Genomic DNA, 22352 nt, shown 5'->3' on the forward strand with positions numbered 1-22352 from the left:
GCCGAATGCTAGCTAAACTTCCACCAATATCTCCTTTAACTGGCAACCTTCCCCAAGCACGGCTTGTGGCTGTCGCAATTTGCGTGTACACTGCAACGGGAAAATCAATCTGATTTGTCTGTCCCTCATATGGACCCTCTCCTAAAAGCATGTTGCTATCCCAGTCTGAGTTTCCAGCCTAAGAATTAGAAGCAGCAGTTTTCTTACTGGCATCTCGCCATTCAGAATCCCAAAGCAAAAAATCTCCTCCTGACAGGGTAGCCTTGGAAAGAGTCTTCCAATCTGAGGGGGTTAAGTGTGACTCCACAACTGTGTCCAGTAAAGCTTGAGTGAATGGGGCTGAAGGACCATATTGCACAACAGCCGCCTTTTATCAACTTTTATCAACTTGAAATCCAAGGTCTGGTAATGTCTGGCCCTAGTATCTTGCTGATCAACTACCTCGACCACAGGAAAGGCTAGCGTATTAGACGAATTCTGTCCTTTCCCATGAGCCTGACTCACAACTCTTTCTAGCAGCACCTGGTGAACTACAGAAGAGTTCCTCTTCTCCGCTTCTGAGATCTTTTTTAGTTCCCGAAGCTCATTAGTCAGTCTCTGAAGCTTAATCTCAAACTCTAACTTGCTTAGCTGTGTGTCCCTATGAGTAGCACCTCCCGAAGTGGTGACTATAGTTGAAGTGGGAGATTCACAAGAGGACCAATTCTCATTAAGGTAATGGGCAATTCCTCTATCTGAGTGATTTTTATTAAAATTCAGTCCATCATCAGAGTTTCCACGTTTATCAATTTTTGAGTTAAGATCTTTTTCTGAGAAGGCCTTCTCTGATAGGCACTCCTCCTGAGATACCACTAGCTCTGCCTGAGGGCAATTTAGCCCTGGAGAAGTTGCATCTTTTATAGCATCATTTATGAGCGCCCAGAGGCCTAGGGTAAAATTATCTGTCTGAGCGATTTTCAAGGCCTCACCAACTTTCTCCCAGGTTCCACAATCTATCATTTCTTCTTCCTTGAACCATGGACAACAGCTATCTATCTTATCTAAAAAATTTCTTACTAATTGTACTTCAAGCCTTACTCCTCTGGCCTGAAACAACTCCTGAAAACTAAAAGCAACCGCCTGATCCATGACTTTAAACCCTTCCTTCTTCCATCTAAGCAGCTTTCTACAAAGCTGCAGCACACCACCTGTTTCTGTATCTAGTTCCAATTAACACGCTGCTGACCCAAGCAGAACCAGTGTTGGGTTAGCACTGATTCAAACTTAATTCATATCCTACCGCATCCTCAGCAACACTTTACAAAACTGAAATTTTAAGCTAGCGCTAGCATGTGTACCTGTCCGTTGCTCCGATGCCCAATACGAAGATTCTTTCCTTTCTTGTGGAGCTCCACACAGCAGCCGTTTCTCTTAGCATCCCTCTGCCATTCTTCAGGTCCCAGTTCTGGCGCCAAACTGTTGCGGCCCGCCCACAGTCCGTGACGCGAACGGTTCAACTGAGAATGGCAGTTCAAGCTGAAAAGAGAGGAAGCTATGTGGGGCGGGAGAAAGAATGGGGCCAAGACGATTCCATGTTCAAGGCCCCCCTTTACTAATTCCAACATTCAGTTATAAAGGAAGGGGGAGGGATCCCAATTTCCCGCCAAGTAACTCGGGGTCCAGTAGCAGGACGAACACATGTGTGCCTCCAAGCAGCAAAGCTGACAGGGTCCAGCAGTGGGCGTGGTAGAACAAATGAGCAGGAAACTCCACCCTTGTGCAAGCAGGTTCAAGCTGGTGGGGGAAGAGAGACCACAGATCTTGATATAGGATGACACATGCTTTTGATCCAAATCTTGAGACAAGATGGCCATGAATAGCTTAGGCCCAAGGAAGGTGCAGGCCTTAATCCCAGGATACTGAGGCAGGTAGATCTCTGAGTTCAAGGCCAGCCTGGGTCAAAAGCAAATTCTAAATCCAGGCATGCTGGTACACACCTTTAATCTGGGTCACACCTTCTGCTGGAGACATATAAAAGGACTTTGGAAGAAGGAAAACTCACTCTTCTTCACTTACTTAGACTTACTTGCCAGCACATCTTATTTCTTCAGAATTCCAGCTTACACAGAAGACCAGCTGAACCAACTAGCCTCATAGGGCTGAGCAACTACTATATCCTTAGACTTCCCATTCATAGCTTCCCATTGGTGGGTTAGTTGGACTACAGACTATAAATCATTACAATAAATTCTCTAAATATATTGAGACATTCCATAAGTTTTGTGACTCTAGGGGACCCTAGTTATACACCCATGAACCCCTGATATTGATAAAGAGGTCAGAAATATATAACGGAGGGGAAAAAGCATTTTCAACATTGATACTGGCCAAACTTGATGTCTGGTAGTAGAAAGATGCAAGTCTATACTCATCACCCTACACAAAACTCAAGTCCAAGCAGTTCAAAGACCTCAACATAAAACCAGTTACACAGAACCAGATAGAAGAGAAAGTGGGGTAATAGCTTTGAACTCATTGGCACAAAGGGTATGGAGAAATGGGGAGAGGTATATGGGACTTGGAGACGAGGAAATAAAGGGGCTGTAATAAATAAATTAATGGAGATAAATAAATAAATAAATAAATAAATAAATAAATAAATAAATAAATAAATAAATGGATAATATCCAAAATAGAGAAAGAACTGAAGAAAGTAGATATTAAGAAAATAAATAACCCAAGAAAAATTTGGATATAGATTCAAAAAGAGAATTTCATTAGAGCAAATGCAAGTGATTGAGAAACACTTAAATGTTCTTCAACCTTAGCTATCAGAGAAAGGCAAATCAAAACTATTGTGAAATTTCATCTTATACCTGCATAATTGCTAACATCAACAAAGCAAGTGACAGCTTATCCTGGCAAGCATATGGACTAAGAGTAACACTCATATATTGCTTGTTTGGGTTATGCAAACACATACAGTCACTAAGAAAATCAGTGTGGTGGTTTTTCAGGAAGTTGCAAATCAATATACCTCAAGACCCAGCTATACCACACTTAGGCATATGCCCCAAAGATGTTTCATTCTATCACAATGACACTTGTTCAGTGTTACTCTATTTCTTTTTAATATTTTTATTAGGTATTTTCCTCATTTACATTTCCAATGCTATCCCAAAAGTCCCCCATACCCTCCCCCAACTCCACTACCCTCCCACTCCCACTTTTTGGCCCTGGTGTTCCCCTGTACTGGGGCATATAAAGTTTGCAAGTCCAATGGGACTCTCTTTCCAGTGATGGCCGACTAGGCCATCTTTTAATACATATGCAGCTAGAGTCAAGAGCTCCGGGGTACTGGTTAGTTCATAATGTTGTTCCACCTATAGGGTTGCAGATCCCTTTAGCTCCTTGGGTACTTTCTCTAGCTCCTCCATTGGAGGCCCTGTGATACATCCAATAGCTGACTGTGAGCATCCACTTCTGTGTTTGCTAGGCCCCAGCATAGTCTCACAATAGACAGCTATATCAGGATCCTTTCAGCAAAATCTTGCTAGTGTATGCAATGGTGCCAGCGTTTGGAAGCTGATTATGGGATGGATCCCTGGATATGGCTGTCTCTAGATGGTTCATCCTTTCATCACAGCTCCAAAATTTGTCTCTGTAACTCCTTCCATGGGTGTTTTGTTCCCAATTCTAAGAAGGAGCACAGTGTCCATACTTTGGTCTTTGTTCTTCTTGAGTTTCATGCATTTAGCAAATTGTATCTTATATCCTGGGTATCCTAAGTTTCTGGGCTAATATCCACTTATCAGTGAGTACATATTGTGTGAGTTCCTTTGTGATTGTGTTACCTCACTCAGGATGATGCCCCCCAGGTCCATCCATTTGCCTAGGAATTTCATGATTCATTCTTTTAAATAGCTGAGTAGTACTCCATTATGTAAATGTACCAAATTTTCTGTATCCATTCTTCTAGTGAGGGGAATCTGGGTTCTTTCCAGCTTCTGGCTATTATAAATAAGGCTGCTATGAACATAGTGGAGCACGTGTCCTTCTTACCAGTTAGGACATCTTCTGGATATATGCCCAGGAGAGATATTGCAGGATCCTCCAGTAGTACTATGTTCAATTTTCTAAGGAACTGCCAGACTGATTTCCAGAGTGGTTGTACAAGCTTGCAATTCCACCAACAATGGAGGAGTGTTCCTCTTTCTCCACATCCTGGCCAGCATCTGCTGTCACCTGAATTTTTGATCTTAGCCATTCTGACTGGTGTGAGGTGGAATCTCAGGGTTGTTTTGATTTGCATTTCCCTGATGATTAAGGATGTTGAACATTTTTTCAGGTGCTTCTCTGCCATTCGGTATTCCTCAGGTGAGAATTCTTTGTTCAGTTCTGAGCCCCATTTTTAATGGGGTTATTTGATTTTCTGGAGTCCACCTTCTTGAGTTCTTTATATATCTGATTTAGGATTGGTAAAGAACCTTTCCCAATCTTTTGATGGCCTTTTTGTCTTATTGACAGTGTCTTTTGCCTTGCAGAAGCTTTGCAGTTTCATGAGGTCCCATTTGTCAATTCTCGATCTTACAGCACAAGTCATTGCTGTTCTATTCAGGAATTGTTCCCCTGTGCCCATATCTTCAAGGCCTTTCCCCACTTTCTCCTCTATAAATTTCAGTGTCTCTGGTTTTATGTGAAGTTCCTCGATCCACTTAGATTTGACCTTAGTACAAGGAGATAGGAATGGATCGATTCACATTCTTCTACATGATAACAACCAGTTGTGTCAGCACCATTTGTTGAAAATGCTGTCTTTCTTCCACTGGATGGTTTTAGCTCCCTTGTCAAAGATCCCACATAATAAAAATACTAATCACAGAGAACAAAGAAAGGATATTAAAAGCTGTAAGAAAAAATGTCAAGTAACATATAAAGGCAGGCCTATCACTATTACACACAACTTCTCAATGAAAATTCTATAATACAGAAGGGTCTGGAAAGATGGGCTACAGACTCTAAGAGACCACAGATACCAACCAAGACTACTAGACACAATAAAATCTTCAACCACCATAGATCAGAAAACAAGATATTCCATGATAAATTCAAATTCAAATTATATCTACCCACAAATGCAGCCCTACAGAAAGTGCTAGAAGGAAAATTCTAACCCAAGGTGGTTAACTACACCCATGAAAACACAGGCAATAAACTTACATTAACATAACCAACCCCCCCAAAAAAACACACATACAAAACAATAATTATGACAAAACAGGAATTAACAATCATTGATATCTATCACTATCAATGGAGTCAATTCCCTAATAATCAAGACATAGAATAACAAAATGGATGCAAAAACTTCAATCATTCTGCTGTATACACAAAATATACATCAACATCAAAGATTGGCATTATATCAGAGTAAAAAGGCCAAGCCTGTATAGCTTTTCTAATATCCAACAAAATAGACTACAAATCGAAATTAATCAAGAAGAAGAAGGGGAAGGATAGGTCAAAGGAAAAACTCACTAAGATCATGTTCAATTCTCAACATCAATGCCCTAAGAAAGGGCACCCACATTTGTAAAAGAAACATTGCTAAAGCTTAAATCACACATCAACCCACACAGATTGATATTGAGAGACTTTAATACCCCACTCTCACCTCTGCACAGCTCGTCCAGACATGAAATAATGGAGCTAACAGAGATTATTAACCAAATGATTCAAACAGACACCAACACAGGCACAAAACCACGCACCTACAGTTTTTAATGCCTAAAGGATATGCTGGGACCAAAGCCTAATATAATTATCATCAGAGAGACTTTGTGCAGCTACTGATTGGAGCAGATGCAGAGTCCCATAGGCAAGTATTAGGTGGAGCTTGTTGAGTCCTGTGGCGGAGGGGGAGTAGGATTAGAGGTTCCAAAGGGACAAGGATACCATAAGAACATGGCCTACAGAATCAACTGAGCTCAAGTGAGCTCACAGAGGTCATGGAGCCTGTATGGTCATGGTTCTCTGCATATATGTCATGGGTGTGTGGCTCTGTGTTCTTGTGTGATTCCTAATAGTGGGAGCAGGGACTGTTTCTAAATCTTTTTGCCTGCCTTTGCTACCCTCTTCCTCCTGCCTACAGAATTGCTTCATCCAGTCTTGATATGATGGCATTAACATGGTCTTATTATGCCATGGTTGCTGGATGTCATCAGAAGGTCTGCTCTTTTCTGAGATGAAGAGGGGGTGGAACACAGGAAAAGAGGGAAGAGAGTCTCGAGGAGGTTAGGGAGGGGAGACTGCAGTCAGGATGTAATATATGAGAGAAGAATTAATTAAAAGAAAAAATGGGGTACAGATCTAACCAGAGAATTCTCAGTAAAGGAAACCCAAATATCTGAGTAGTATTTAAGGAAATGATCAGCGTCCTTAGTCGTTAGCATAATGTAAAGCAAAATCACTCTAGGGTATAGACCTGATCTTTATCTTAGCACAAGGAGACTTGCTCAGCCATGGTCATCACTGCTTTATTCAAAACAATCAAAAACTGGAAACAACCTAGATATCCCTCAACAGAAGAATGAAAAAAGAAAATGTGGAACATTTACATAATGAAATGTTACTCAGCTGTTTAAAAAATTACATAATGAGGCAAACAGAACTAGAAAAAAAGCATCGTAAGTATCCCAGGCTCAGAAAGATAGATATAAAGTATACTCAATTACAAGTGGGTGTTAGCTATTAAGTTAATGATAACCAAGCTACAACCCATAGAGCTACAGAGGGTAAGGATACAGTAAAGGACTAAGGGGTACAGATAGAATTTGTTTGGAAAGGAACGTAGAATAGATACTTGAGGGTGGATGTGCTTGCAAACTGTAACAAGAGAATCAAATCTGAAAGCATAGGGGAAAGCAGACAAAGTAAGGTATATAGGGAAAGACTGTTAAAATTAATGGTCATTTAGGGAGTAGTATGGAAACCCAATACAGAAGACTCTTCCTAAAATATATGTTTATATGAAGGGGGCATAAAGGGGATTGCCAAATAATGAGTGAGACAAAATCCCAACTGGGTATCTTTTGTCATCAAATGAAGCTTTCAGCACCAAGATTGGATTATACTGAATTGAGTTATGGCCAAAGGGGTTCCATGAGAATCCCCAAACAACTCAAGCTGTTGCCAAGACAATAATTTATTTCAACAAACTAATAGCAAGACCTCTTCGCTGAAGACAACCCCTACACAACTCATTAAATATGGAAAAGTCAGGCTGATGTCTACATAAAGCCTTTAACCCTACATTCTAGTGTTTTTGGCACAGGAAGGTATTCAGGATACTACCAAAAAAGAAATGTAGACACCAAGCCACCCAAGAAACCCTTTGAAACCAGTGATGACCAATGAGATATAGTTTATAGCCAATTGAAAAATCTTTATTTCAGGCAGCTGGGACCATACCCAAGTATTTGTGCCATGTACTTTGGTTGAGTCAGTTTGACATAGCGAAAGCTGGGAAGCTGACCAATGGAGCAATGAGTTTCAAGAAAACTCTCTTCCTGGAGTCTGGCACTTTCTCCCCTAATCCTTATAACCATAATATCAATTCTCCACTCCCCGAATTAGCCTAGTGTGTGGATTCACGTGCGCTCTATTTAGTATTACCTTAATGTAATGCCTTTTAAGATTGAATTCTAACATAGCTAAAGCTTTTTCCCAGTGTTTCTAAGATCCCAGATAGCAGCAAGGAGCTTAACCCATTCAGTAACTAATTAAGCACTACAATAAAACAATAAAGCACTAGCCATTATCTCAGCTGGCTGCAAAAGGAGACTAAAAGTCTCACTGAGATAGAAATTCTTATTACAGAGTACATTCCATGCCAAGAGCAAATTAATATACTATCCTGATAAATGGGAATTCTCCAGACATAGGTAAGAATTAACAAGGCCTAAGAATTCCAAGGTTCATGACATTACTTTATTCCTGAAGCCAGGCAAGAGTTAATACCCCCCTAGCCCAATTAACACTAAAGTGTGAAACTCTTGCCTGGCGCAGGGCTGATCCGAAGTAGGTGCTAATCTCTAATGTAAACATAGTCCTTTTGAAGTCACTCCTCTTGCATTTGGAGGGATACTAATCTCTAGCGTAAACATTTATCTGGTTCCTGCAAATTCTTTTTGTAGTCACTCCTCTTGCACCTGGAAAACTTCTATGTACCCTATCTGCTATGTTTTACAATTTATGATATTCGTTGTAATATAATTAGTCTAAGCTCGATCAGAAAATTACATTCAGATTCAACACCTCTCTTGCGTGTGTGTCTCTGTCTGTCACTCCATCCTAAGCTTTGCCCACCTACTCCAGATTACCGTTTTATGCAGACACGGGACCCAGAGGATCTACGGCATATTTGGAGTTTTAGGTATCACTCCAAATGTCCATAACAAGTTGTTTTTGTAGGCAAATCTATGTTCTGGCATCTCTGTCAGCAACTTCATGGAAGTAGGGGGCTTGTTGAACATCAATGGGAGGAGAGGCCCTTGGTCCTGTGAAGGCTGGATACCCCAGTGTCATGGAATGTCAGGACAGGGAAATGGGAGTGGGTGTGTTGGTGAGCAGGAGTTGTAGGAATGGGGTAGCAGATTTTCAGAGGGGAAACAAGGAAAGGTTATAACGTTTGAAATGTAAATAAAGAAAATATTCACTTAAAAAAAATGATTACCAGCACTTGCAAGTATGGTTGAAACACAGCCGTTAATTCTGCACTGTAGATGTGAAAAGGCCAGGGCTATAGTTTTCCCTTCTCTTTCTTGTCCAAATGAGTAGTGTAGATAACTCAGAGAAAGATATGAATAGGGGGGAGATAAGAAAGAGAGGTTCCAAGAAATTTCAATCTAGTTACTGAACTGTGACTTGGATGTTCTAAAATCTGAGTTTACTCCAATCTCTCATCCAAATTCCCACTTTAAAAATCCAAGGGTTTGTCTACTAGTGAGAAACTTTTGTCAGTCTCTCCCAAAAATATGTCTTAACTAAATATAGATTGAATCTGCAGGGGAAATGCCAAGCACCAAGACCAAGCCTCTACCATGCAAATGTGTTAGGTGAGGCTACATAGTCTATAGTGCCCCTGGCTGAGTGTCTGACCACTCGTTAAGCCCTATAGCACTGTTCTGTGCCTGACTATTTGGTCTAATAAATATGCTTCTTAAAAAACAGTCTGCCTCAGTGACCCTCTTTTTATAAAATTGATCAAGCCTGAGAGAAGGCTGGAAGAAGGAAGTTGATCACTGGGGCTCCCTACCATTGCGCAGCTTCATTCATGGCAAGTACTAGCTCCATACTCGACTGGAAATGGGTTTTAGCTCATCAGCAGCTCTGTCATCTACCCTAAGATTCTTCAGTGAAGTACAAGATAAGACATTCTAGTGGTATGTATAAGAACCAAGAGTGTGGAGTATCACTATGTTCATAGCAGATTTATTCATAATAGTCAGGAGCTGGAAGCAACCCAGATGTCCCTCAACCAAAAAATGGATACAGAAAATGTGGTGCATTTACACAATGTAAAATCAGCTATTAAAAACAAGGACATCATGAATTTTGCAGACAAATGAATGGAACTAGAAAATATCATCTTGAGTGAGGTAACCCAGTCCCCAAAGGATATGCATGGTATATACTCACCAATGAGTGAACATTAGTCAAAAATTCAGAATACCCATTATAGAGTCCATAGACCCAAAAAAGTTAAATAAGAAGAGGGGCCCAAGTGAGGATGCTTGAATCCCACTTAGAAGAGGGAGCAAAATAGTCATGGGAGGCAGAGAGTGGGAGGGATCTGGGTGGGTGGAAAGCTAGATAATAGAATTCAGGATCAGGTATGGGGAAAGACCCGAGAGATTTCTAGAGGGCCAGATGAACAAATGGAAATATGCAGCTGCCAGGAGTCAGGAATAGAGGGATTCTGTAAGGAATCCCAGAGACACAGGATGAGGAGTCAATGCAGGTGGCCTTAGCAAAATGACCAATATTTGGGATATGGAACCTGAAGAGACTACTTCCAGTAGCCAGATAGGACCCCTAGTGGAGGGATGTGGACACCAACCCACCTACAAAACTTTTGACACAAAATTGGTCCTGTCTCAAAGAAAAGCAGGGACAAAGATGGAGCAGAGACTGACGGAACAGTCAACAGAGACCACCCCATTTTGAGACCCATCTCATGGGCTGGTATAAATGCCTCACACTATTAATGATGCTAAGTTGTTCTTGTAGACAGGAGGCTAGCATAGCACTTCTCTGAAAGACTGACACTTCTCTGAGCAGCCTATTGACACAGATGCAGGTACCCACAGACAAACATTGTAAGGAGGTTGGGGACCCCTGTAGAAGAGTTAGGGGAAAGATTAAAAGCCCTCAAGGAGATGGCAACCCCACAGAAAAATCACGGAGTCAACTAACCTGGACCCCTGGGAGCTCCCAGAGACCGAGCCACCAAGTAAATAGCATATACAGACGGGCCCGAGGCCTGGACACATATGCAGCAAAGGGCTGTCTTTTCTAGCCTTATGGAAGAGGATGTATCTAATCCTGCAGAGACTTGGTGCACCAGGGTCTGGAGATAGGGAAAGGGTGCTGCCCTCTCAGAGACAAATGTGAGACTGGGATGAGGGGCAACATTTGGGATGTAAATAAATAAATGAATGAATAAATAAAGAGTGTAGGGCACTAAATATAAGAAGTCTACAGGTAGTTGAGAAGCTCAGAGCTGAGAGGGTCAGAATGACATATTCCTAAAAGAAAACCACCAGAACTGGGGTTTGGAAGATGGATTTGGGGAGCCTGGAGACATTTTTCTCCAAGGCAGTCAGAATGAGAAATTAGCTTCTAGCTGAGTGATTAGAAATGCAAATGAACTGTGGTTCATAAGCAACTTAAAGGTTCCCCATTTTAGAATATGAGTAGATTGGAAGAAATCTAAGAAATTCCAATATATAAGAGCTTGAAATACTCTTTGAAACCTTAGTAATTCATTTGGAGAAAAAAAAATACATTCCTGTGAAGTTTGTGGCTGAAGACATTTGATTCAAATGTGCAAAACTTTTTTTTTGCCTCCACACTTACTTTATGAAATGAATTCAGATATTTATCTATAGAAAAATAATCACCTTTGTAATGTGTAGATTAGCAGGGGGTAAGGAAGGTACTTGGGTGTTTCCACAGGAGACTGCACTTGCTTCTTACTAGCATTTGGTCTGACTATTGGCATAACTGTTATCTAAAGTGGCCTTTAGAGCTCAGCCCATCCCAAGATAAATGGGGTAAAACAGTTTTCTCCTTTCCTCATGACTCCATTGTACATTAGATGCCCTCCTCTACAAACAATAGTGTTGAGAACTTGTTAAGCTTTCACAGTGCTCTGAACATAACAGAAAAAAGGACTGTGCTATCAAGTCTTCTTACTTCAACAATTTGAACAGTGTAAAAATTTGGGAAGTAACAGCAAAAGAAAAATTAGAAGAAACAAGAAAATGTAAGGAAAAAAAGCTTGCAAAAGAAAGAGGTTAATCAACAGACATGTAGCTAACTGACACTCCCCTTTTGCCTGTGTTTAAAAAATAGGCATTTCTGAGAAATGGGCTTTGACTGGGAAATGAAACTGTTGAGCAAATGGTGGGGACTGGCCTAAAAGATAAGAGGAAGTTATTTGCAGAAGTTTAGGGGGAGAAGAGGCTAAAAATCTTTCTACAAGGCTGACTGATTAGAACCAAACTGTTTTGGAGAGTTGGAATGTCGTATGTCTCTCAAGTTGCTTTGGGCTGTCTTAGTCCCTAAACAGTCATTTGTGTCCACTTCTGTACTTGACCTAACAATCTTGTAACTATTAGGTAAGTATTTCAGAAAACTCAAGCAAACCCCTAACTTCTACCAACTGAAAGTTTTTAGGTGCCATCAGATAGGATCTAAGGCTCAAAACAGACATTGCCTCACTCAAGTTTCTTTTGGCTAATGTGTTTGAGAAGACCAGGAGAAGTTTAAAATGTAAACTCAACCACCCAAGTGGAGCTCATGAGACTGCAGGATGAGGACTAGGCATAGGATAGTGCTTAAAGAAGCTAGGTAAAGGTTGTAAGTGCATCTAGTCAGCTGTAAGACAGGCCATACATCAAGAAATGTGAGAGGTTCTAGGAAGAGGGCTGTGTAGTGAACCTGCCCTGCAATGGATCTGAAGGGGCTGAGGCTAAGAGAATGCCTGAGAGGACCTCATAAGTGAAGCAGAGCAGTGGGGAGAAGAGTTGGTTAGAACAGTTTGAGTTCACACATTATTTTAGAAAAGTGTTGTTTGAGAACAGTGTTGGTGTATTCTACTTTTCTTGAGGACTGGTGTCTGTAGGCATATGAAAAGAATAGTTAATACCTAAGGTGGGAGTGAGATATTGAGTTATCTTAGAAACAATATCAAGTCTGCTGTCAGATTGTAGATAGCTGGAAACAGACCAAAATGAAGAAGGATGTAAGATAAGATGTAAGAAAACTCTTTCTGTGCTCTCTCATACCTGGTAGAAAATGATAATATTCAACCACACAGTATTTCTACCAATGAGAGAAGTTAGCAAAGTCAATAGAAGGAAATTTTTCAGTTCTGTCATGGAAGATGATCTCAGGCCTGGTGGATAAGAAAGGGAGGTTGCCTAACAGCCCCTTTGGTGACAGCTTGAGGGTGGTTTAGAGAGCCTATAGCCTAGGGAGAGTAGAGAGAGAGAGATCAAGGTGAGATATCTCACATGGAATTCACCATGTAATGTGCAAGTAGGAGCCTGTCCTTCAGCAGAAAAGAAAATGATAGTTACTGAAAATATACCCTGAGTCTTTGAAAATGGCTTCTTTTTTTCTAGTTGAGAACCCTGTGATGAGGTTAAATAGGTTAACCTGAGACAAGGAATAGGACATGTACATTAGTAGAGGAGGACACTGTGTATTAGAAGGATATGAAGAAGAGGATAGTGCTTCCAGTTCAGCAATAACATCAGTTCCAGTGTTGTCTTTGGCTGTCTGCTCAGAAATGCCCTGGTGTCCTGATGACAAAGACAAGTTATAAGAACTTATGCAATAATTTGCTTTTAATTAAATGAATCTGCTCTGAGGTGAGAGAGCCTCACTTTTACCAAATTAAGTCATGAGAGCAGAGAGTGAGGTATGCATGTTCATGGTCACTGTGGGCAATAACCTTTTGGTTTTAGACTAGTGGAATGTCAGTGAATTCTGTCTGTTGTGAATTTGAATGTAGGCTTCTAAGATGGTTTCTATGACAATGACATAAACTTCAGCTGGATGAAATTCTTTCTTTAGGGTCTAGGTTCTCTAAAGCAGAAGAGGACAGAGGGACCTCTTTAAGCTTAAATCATAAAAGCTCAGTAGGTTGGGAGAGGCCTAGAGGGGACCATGAATATCTTGGTAAATAATTTTAACTAAGACCCTAATTTTTTGGGTCCAAATACAAACTTAAGTCCCAAAAAGGAGCGAAGATTGCATTTGGTCTGGGAGCAGGAGAAATATGTCCTGCTTTGTAGTTTCATGGCTTTGATGTATGTTGGATTAAGAGAGAGGTGGAGTAAAGCTATGGTAAGTTCATTGTGAAGGTATCTGATCCTTATAAGGGGGATGTCTGATGTGATGGTTAATCTTTGTTGTCTACTTGACTACATCTGGAATCACCTAAAATACAGAGCTCACATGTGTGGCATTCTTTTAGTCAGATTATTTGAAGTTTGAAGGCCCACCCAAAATATGGTTACCACAACTCAGATAAAAGAAAGATAGAAAAAGGGAAATTTGCTTTTGCCTTTTTATCTTCATACTTGTGGGCAAGTGCATTTATTCTGCCATTGCCATTCTGCAATTTCCTCACTGATATTAGAATGAGCTTCTTCATGCATACAGCATAAACTGAAGACTCTAGGAGTCATCCAAGCCCTAAGCCTTCAGTACCATATATATCATTGTAGAGTGAGCAACTACCTGACTCTTGGCCATTCTGGTATGAGACAGACATTTTTGAACTATCCAGATAATGTCATATAAGCCAATACAACAAATCCCATTCAATAAATATTCATGTGATAAGATCTGTTCCTGCCTAATACAGCTAATAATACTTACCAGCCAGAAAATTAAAGACAGTAGAGTCTTGTAGAGATGGCTCATGGGAAGGGCTTAAGAAGAGGTCATTTGCATATTAGAGAAAAGTGTGTTGGAAGTAAAATTGAGGGTTAGCATGTGAAAGGTGAGGGCCTGGCCAAAGAAATGAGGGCCACTTCAAAATCTCTTTGGAAGTGTAACCTGTCCGTCACAAATGAAGATGTTCTAAAGAGATTCTTCTGTCTCATTCTTACCATCAGACTGCTGAAACAATTCAGACTGTTCTCCAAAGAAATGGAAACTTCCACCAACATACTTGAGCTAGCAAAAAAAAGGAATGTCAGCCAGAGGAAGAATTTGTATCTTTGAGATTTCTCTCAGATCAAATAAATTGTCAGTCCAATCTGGAAATGAAGTCTAGATAATGATGGGTCAATGGTAGACGAAACTACTCACATGTGCTGATCCTTGCTTTTCCTCCATTTAACATTTCAAGATCCTGAAGATGGACTTGAGGGACTTGGGAGATCTCTTTGTACCTCTTCTCACAAAGGCCACATAGGAAAGTCTCATTTTTCTTCTTTCTTCTATTAATACTGCTCTTTTAATTGGCTCATTGATGATGGGTGTGCAGACCTGGCTTAGGGCATAAGTTATGAACTACAAATCTGATGACAAATGGACTAGCAAGATCAGAGGAGTAGAGTTTTAGATGTGAGAGTCTGTATAGAAGTAGAGACACTGTGACAAGATGAGTTAAGGTAAATAATAAACTAAGTATTTTTGAGATTCAGGACTAGGAAATGTGAGACAAAAAGAGGACTATCAGATAGAAGGTTGAAGATGGCCAAGTAGGTAGAAATTATAGCTTCTGTACTTAGTCATCAGCCTTACCTTTAAGGGTAAAAGTCATCTGGATTTTATACTGCCATAATACTTGGTTGTGCAGTGAGTCAGTCAGCCACAAAATGTAGCCTGATAATTATAGAATTAAGTCCCTCAAATCTCTCAGGAATTAGATATTGAATCTAACACAGAGGAATAAGGGACCTGCTATTGATTAGTATTGGAGAATGATGGATAACAGCAATGGGGAGGAGGAGCCTGAGGATGGATTGATGGTAGGAGAGAGGTAGTAGAGTCCCTGGGAGGGGATGAGTCAAGAAGATAACGTAGTAGGAAGGAAGTTGATTCATGGGAAGCTTTATGGTGGAAAAATAATAAAGTCATGGAATTTTCTAAATTTTCATGGGGGCAGGTGCAGGGGCAGGGGAGGAGGGCAACAACCAAGAATGACCAGGAAAAAAAAACGGGAAAAATCTGCACAGTAACAGATCAGCCTTTTTAGGTTTGGTAGGAATGCCAACCAATCCCATAATAGAGCGAGTGAAAATTACTTTGCCTGTTTGATTGTGTTTTCCTGTAATTTTTTAAGGGATTTTTGTGTTTCCTCTTTAGGGGCTTCTACCTGTTTTTGTGTTCTCCTGTATTTCTTTAAGGGAGTTATTTATGTCCTTCTTAAAGTCCTCTATCATCGTCATGAGAAGTGATTTTAGATTCGAGTCTTGCTGTTCTTGTATGATAGTGTATCTAGGACTTGTTATGGTGGGAGAATTGGGTTATGATGATGCCAAGTGACCTTGGTTTCTGTTGCTTATGTTTTTACCCTTGCCTCCAGCCATCTGAATATCTCTAGTGCTACCTGCCCTCGCTATCTGACTGAATCCTGTCCTTCCTGTCATCCTAGTTGTGTCAAAACTCCTCATAGTCCAGCTGTCTCTGTCATCCTGTGATTCTGGGATCCTATGATCCTGAGATTCTGGGTGTGTCAGAGTTCCTGGGATTCAAGTTGCCTCTGGGACCCTGAGATCCTGGTGTGACCAAGTTCCTGGGATGGAGGGATCCAGGGATCCTGGCTGTGTTAGAACACCTGGGATTTGAACCTCCTCTGGGTGGCATCCACAATAGTGTCTGTGTTTGCTGTGGGACTGGCTGCATATTTACGCCCAAGGTAAACCAGTGTAGACCTGAATGAACCAGAGCCACTGCTTAGGCCGGGTTCCTGAGTACCTAGGTCCTACTGTTCCCAGTTACTCCAGGTGGTGTTGGAACAGATGTTGTATCCTACTCACCCCTGATCCTAAGATCCTGGGTGTGCTAGAGCGCCTGGGAGTGGAGCTTCCTCTGGGTGCTGTGTAACTAGCTGCAGAGTTTCTTTCTTTCTTTTTATTTTGTTTTATTTTATTTTGTTACCAGATATTTTCTTTATTTGTATTTCAAATGTTGTCCCCTTTCCTGGTTTCCCCTCTGAAAACCCCCTATCCCTCCCAGCTTCCCCTGCTCTCCAATCCACCCACTCCAGCTTCCTGGCCCTGGCATTCTCCTACACTAGGGCATAGAGCCTTCACAGGACCAAGGGCTTCTCCTCCCATTGATGACTGACTAGGCTATCCTCTGCTACATATGCTGCTGGAGCCATGAGTCCCACCATGTGTACTGACTGTTTGGTGGTTTAGTCCCTGGGAGCTCTGAGAGTACTGATTGGTTCATAATGTTGTTTCTCCTATTGTGTTGCATACTCCTTCAGCTCCATGGGCACTTTCTCTAGCTCCTTCATTGGGGACCTGGTGCTCAGTCCAATGGATGGCTGTGAGCATCCACTTCTGTATTTGTCAAGCACTGGCAGAGCTTCTCAGGAGACAGCTATTTCAGGCTCCTGTCAGCAAGCACTTGTTTTGCATCCACAATAGTGTCTGTGTTTGGTAACTGTATATGGGATGGATCCCCAGGTGGGTCAGTCTATGGATGGTCATTCCTTCAGTCGCTGCTCCACACTTTTTCTCTGTAACTCCTTCCATGGGTATTTTGTTCTTCCTTCTAAGAAGGATCGAAGTATCCACACTGTGGTCTTACTTCTTCTTGAGTTTCATGTGGTTTATGAATTGTATCTTGGGTATTTCAAGCTTCTGGACTAATAACCATGTATTCGTGGATTCATATCCTGTGTGTATGTGTGTGTGTGTGATTTGATTACCTCACTCAGGATGATATCCTCCAGATCCATCCATTTGTCTAAGAATTTCATAAATTCATTATTTTTAATAGCTGAGAAGTACTCTCCCGCAGACTATCCTCCTTTGGGTTTCCTATCTGTGGGGAATGTGTATCTGGTTGCAGGTGGGCAAAGGAGTGCATTACAAACAGACACAACACAAGAGAGTGTGTTGGATATGAATGTAATGTCCAAATGAAAACCAGACTTTTTTATACAGAAGAAAAACAAGAAAAGTCAGGTGGACACATCTGCCAAGTTACAGTGACACAAAACAAAAGAAATGCATACATCAAAATATGGTGGAGACCACTTAAAATGGAGCCAGGTGAATGCTCTGATGTAATGCTAGTCTATTGTTAAACCCACCACCAGGGGTTCTTAGTAAATACCTGATTATGCTATTCCTTTGGGTCTAGTAAAGAAACCTGTCCCAGGGCAATTCCCTTCCACTAACTCTTTCATGGTTAACACACCTATTCATTAGGCCATTGTGTATTCCCCTGGTTTGGCTGAGACTCGCTATTGTCCCAAGTAATCACCATGCATACCAGCCATGAGTTTTTCTAGTTCTTTTCTTTGTAATGCCTAATTACTTTCACTGCCTCTACTAGAAGTGAATTTGAATGTTACTGAGTAGGTAACATTTTTGCTGAATTCCAAGTTTACCATGGGCTTCAAGGATTTTCTAGGACATTGGAACACTGGTGGAGGCTTACCTATATGTCAAAACTCAATCTTTAAGGGCACTTATAATACAAGAAAGCACACACATCCATACGTCAGACTAATGCAGGAACAGGGTTTGAGTATATGGGCTATGAGAATGATAAGGTTCCAGGAGGCATAGTTTCCTTGAAACCTCCTCATGACTGCCTTCAGGCCTTTCGAACAATCAGACAGACGTCACTGGAGTGGGAGTAGTAGTACTCCATTGTGTAAATGTTCCACATTTTCTGTATCCATTCCTTTGTTGAGGGACATCTGGGTTCTTTACAGCTTCTAGCTATTATAAATTTTAAAGCTCTGATTCTGAAAGTATTGCTTCTTTCCTCTTATCCACACCCTGCCCCCACATGGCAGCTACTAAGATTGCCAGTTAGTCTGATTTGGGTTTTATTTTGTTGTGTGTTTTTTTTTTCTCTCTCTCTCTTTAAAACTCACATAAATCTTCTTCTGACCATATTTAGCTACAAGAAGTTACACAAGCGACACAAGAATGAAATGAAACCTGTGAACAGGAAGGAAAAGGGAGGTACCTGGTTCTGAGTGTGATTTCAGTCCTTTATCCCATAGAGCCCTTTCTGAGCCTCAGCAGATGGTCAGCAGCCTGGCAGGCTGGATGAAGGTGCATGTCCACCTCTACTCTCTAGAGCAACAATCTGAAGACTGGGTTTAAAGCACACAAGTAAGTGAACCGAGTAGAATGGGTAGACAGAAAAGTACAATAGACTTAAAAACTAAAGTAGGAAGAGAAACAATGAAAAGTAGAGACATCCGTGGGTTGTGACATGCTAAAGCCACAGATAGGAATTTAATATTTTCATGTTGCTAGAACCTAAGGCTCACAGGAAAACCAGACTTTGGTCCATGCCACCTCCAAAAACTGACAACAAAACAGGAATTGAATCTTTAACCTGCACTGCATTCTAATGAGTACCCCCAGAACTCCCAAGAAGTAAAACAATAAACAAAGAGTACATATGGTGGAATGCATAGTTTCAGCTGCATATGTAGCAGCAGAGGATGGCCTAGTCAGACATCAATGCAAGGAGAGGCCCTTGGTCCTGTGAAGGCTCTGTGCCCCAGTGTGGGAGAATGCCAGGGCCAGGAAGTTGAGTGGATGGGTTGGTGAGCAGGGGGATGGTGTTTACTCTAGTAAAGGGGGATGGTGTTTTTTGGAGAAGAAACCAGGAAACGGGGATAACATTTGAAATGTAAATAAAGAAAATATCCAATTAAAAATACTTAAATTGAAAAAAAATGAAAGCGAGAGAGAGAGAGAGAGAGAGAGAAAGAAAGAGAGAGAGAAAGAAATCTAAATGCTAAAATCTGCCTTCTTTTGTTGGTTCTTTTAATTTCTTAAAAGTTGTGGGTTTTGTTTGTATGGGTCAGGGGCTTGTTAAACATGGCTTTCCTTGAAAGCATTGAAAACATTTCCTTCCGTGATGGTCCCTATCATGTGGATGATGTACTGGTTATAGTCAGATCTTTGAGTTCTTGCTCCCTGACCTCTCAGACTAGGAAGGCAGCTGATTTACTGAAGCTATAAGCCTCTTAGAGACATCCTATTTTCCTCTGCTCCCTTGTAATCTGTTGACCTGGGAGAAATGGCCAAAATACTGATATTCCTTTTAGCCTCTATATCCTCATTGATTTCAGCCTCTAACTATGATTATTGAACAACCAGAGCTTCAGTTACAGCAGTATTGACAAGTGAATAAAATTTGGTTCTATAACACTAAAATGAAGCTTGACAAATATTTTTTAAACAAACCTTTATTCCTTTAATACAGAGTTTCCTAATTAGAAACATATACAGCTATTTTAATAAAACATAAAATCCTTGTTCTTTAAGAAAGGTTTTATAAACTATAATACTTTCATGTTTACTCTGTGTGTGTGTGTGTGTGTGTGTGTGTGTGTGTGTGTGTGTGTGTCTTGGGAATTTGGGTGACACAGCATATCTGTGGTGGTCAGTTCCGAGGTCTGAGGATGAAACTCAGTCCTCCTATGCCTTTACCCACTGAGCTATCTCACTGACTCAATATACTATTTTTCAAGTTTTAACTTTTATAAACCATTTTGTGATACACATACACTTTTAGTTACCATAAAACCTACAAATCATATGCCCTCTCATCTAAAATTATGCTTTTAATATTCCTACCAAAGTATATTTGTATTCACAACATTTTATATTTTTCATTTTACTTGATATTACTTATTCTATTATATATTTTTGAGCCAACAAAATTTAGAAAGCTCTTGCTTCCTAACAAGATATCTATATTTCAAATCAATACATACGAATCTGTATTTGAAACCCAGGAGTTAGCAGTCCTGGAGTCTGCTTTCTCTTTTCATGCGTTTTTGTCTTCTTGGTCTTAAATTAGTAAGATGAGAAACTTAGGGAGAAAGCTGTTTTGTTTTGTTTGGGGGAAAACACAATCAGGTAGCAAATAGTTTTTACACATAAATGACACAACTGTTAGTTGAAATTTATCATTAAGATATGTTACATTGTGTTAGCAATACTAAATGAGTAACCTTTTAAAAGAAGTGTATGAAATAAACTTCCCTACATTATGAATGCTACTGTTGTGGGATCGGATCTTCTGTAATTCCCATTATGAAATGGAAAAGTAATGCAAAGATATCTCACAAATATATATGTACATATAGCTAACATTCTGTATTAATCACAGTCTTCATGAAAATCTTACAGTTATCATTTGCATATAAAGGCTAATTTTTTAAAACAAATCTATTGTTTTTATCTAATCTAATCAAAGGATTTTTATGTATATCAATATATTTGACTAACATAAAACATTTTTTTGATTTTGTGGTTTTTATCATCATGGTTTTAAATAATAAAATTTAATTTATTAATTCTTATAAGCAAGTTTACCTATATTAAGATTTAGGTAGTCAATGTTTAAGTTTATAGCTTCATGAAAATTATTTTATGAATTAAAATAAATTTCTAATTTTTTCTTTAAAACGTTTGGTTGAGGGGATCAGATATCATGTAAGGTTGTACTTAAACCATTTTATTAATTTATAAAATAGACTTTAAAATACCACTTCCCTGGGCTTAGAGATATTAAGAATACCTAAGCAGTAGATGTATCAGATTTACCAGTAGATATATAGATGTCAACTGTGATTTTTCTGTTCTTATATTCCTTGAGTTCATTTTATAAAGAAGTAGGTATACACCAAGGTTTTTTAAATATATGTGGATGTGAATATGGACATTCCCAAAACCATATGCTGAGAAAAGTCAATCTTCCTCTGTGACAATGTCTTTCCTCCTTGGTCAAAAATTAATTAATTCTACTAACATGGTGTATTTTGGACCCTATTATTTCCCATTGATTTTTACAAGTCTTCATCAATGCTGTGTGTCACTGACTGATGTACCTATTTATTAAGCCTTTCTGTGTCAGTATTCTACTTTTCTCTTTTAATGCTGAACTAGTTGTTCTGTTCCTTTTCTTCTTTCATATAAACTTCATTTGGTTAGTTATTTAGAAAATAACTTGGTGGGGGTTTTGTTAGGATTATAGTGAATTTATGATGATCAATGTTGTGGTAAATCTCCAACCCAAATATGCCCTGGAAATAAATCACAACTCAATTAATATGAATACAAGCTGTGCACAGGGATTGGGCAAATCTACCACTACACTACCATCTTCCCCATCTATGATACCCCTTATAACTTGTAGTTAGTTTCTCCAGGCTAGGTGCTTTTGCTCCACTTTTCTTCCACCTCCTTCTTCATCCTCTCTCCCTCCCATTCCTCCTCTTTTCTCTCCCATCTTTCAGCTCCACCTTCTCTTTATCTGTCCAATCACTGCCTCTAGCCTTTATTTTACAAATTAAGGTGGGAAGCAGGTTTACAGGAAATTACCTGAGTGCTGACTCATTTCTTGCTCACAACCCCTCACAGAAGAACAGAATTAGCATCAAATTACAAATAGCCCCAGAGCTATCCACAACAGATCAAGCTGTAAAGAGCTAGTGTGATAATAGATAGGCAGTGACAATATAACTGGGTAGAAGATGTCTAGAATTGTGCACCACAACTGAATGTCTGTGAAGGCTTTTTCAGATAGGGTTGACATGTCAGATAGTGAAGAGTAAGGAAGCACCTGCCCTGAATAAGAGTGAGATTATTAACAGTATAAACTGCTGCTCTGAAGAAGTGAGATGAAGCAAGATACAGGCTACCTTTCTTTTCCCACTGGCTGTTTCTATTGCTGTGGCCACCTGCTGATATTAGAGTCCAGATGTTCAGCTATTCAGCATGTACTCAATTTCAGCAACTCTTCAAGGTTTTACACATTAGATTGACAGTGCAAAGTCATCCTTCCTGGATTTTGAACCTAGTTCTGAGCCTCCACAGCATGTAGTTGAGCACTGTACAACTGCCCTA

The 22352-nt window shown here is 40.1% G+C and overlaps 1 protein-coding gene across 1 annotated transcript in view; it reads left to right on the forward strand.

Moving 5' to 3' along the window:
- The first annotated feature begins 18507 nt into the window (after positions 1-18507).
- The window catches only part of LOC110298964 (interferon-induced very large GTPase 1-like), a 40773-nt gene continuing 36928 nt past the window's right edge, over positions 18508-22352 (forward strand). The window contains exon 1 of the mRNA XM_029480085.2: positions 18508-18593. The gene's annotated coding sequence lies outside the window, so the exon portion shown is untranslated. The remainder of the gene's footprint in view (positions 18594-22352) is intronic.

This window comes from Mus caroli, unplaced genomic scaffold (genome assembly GCF_978045245.1).
Source record: "Mus caroli unplaced genomic scaffold, Mus_caroli_1 scaffold_8, whole genome shotgun sequence".
In the NCBI taxonomy this organism is placed as follows: domain Eukaryota; kingdom Metazoa; phylum Chordata; class Mammalia; order Rodentia; family Muridae; genus Mus; species Mus caroli.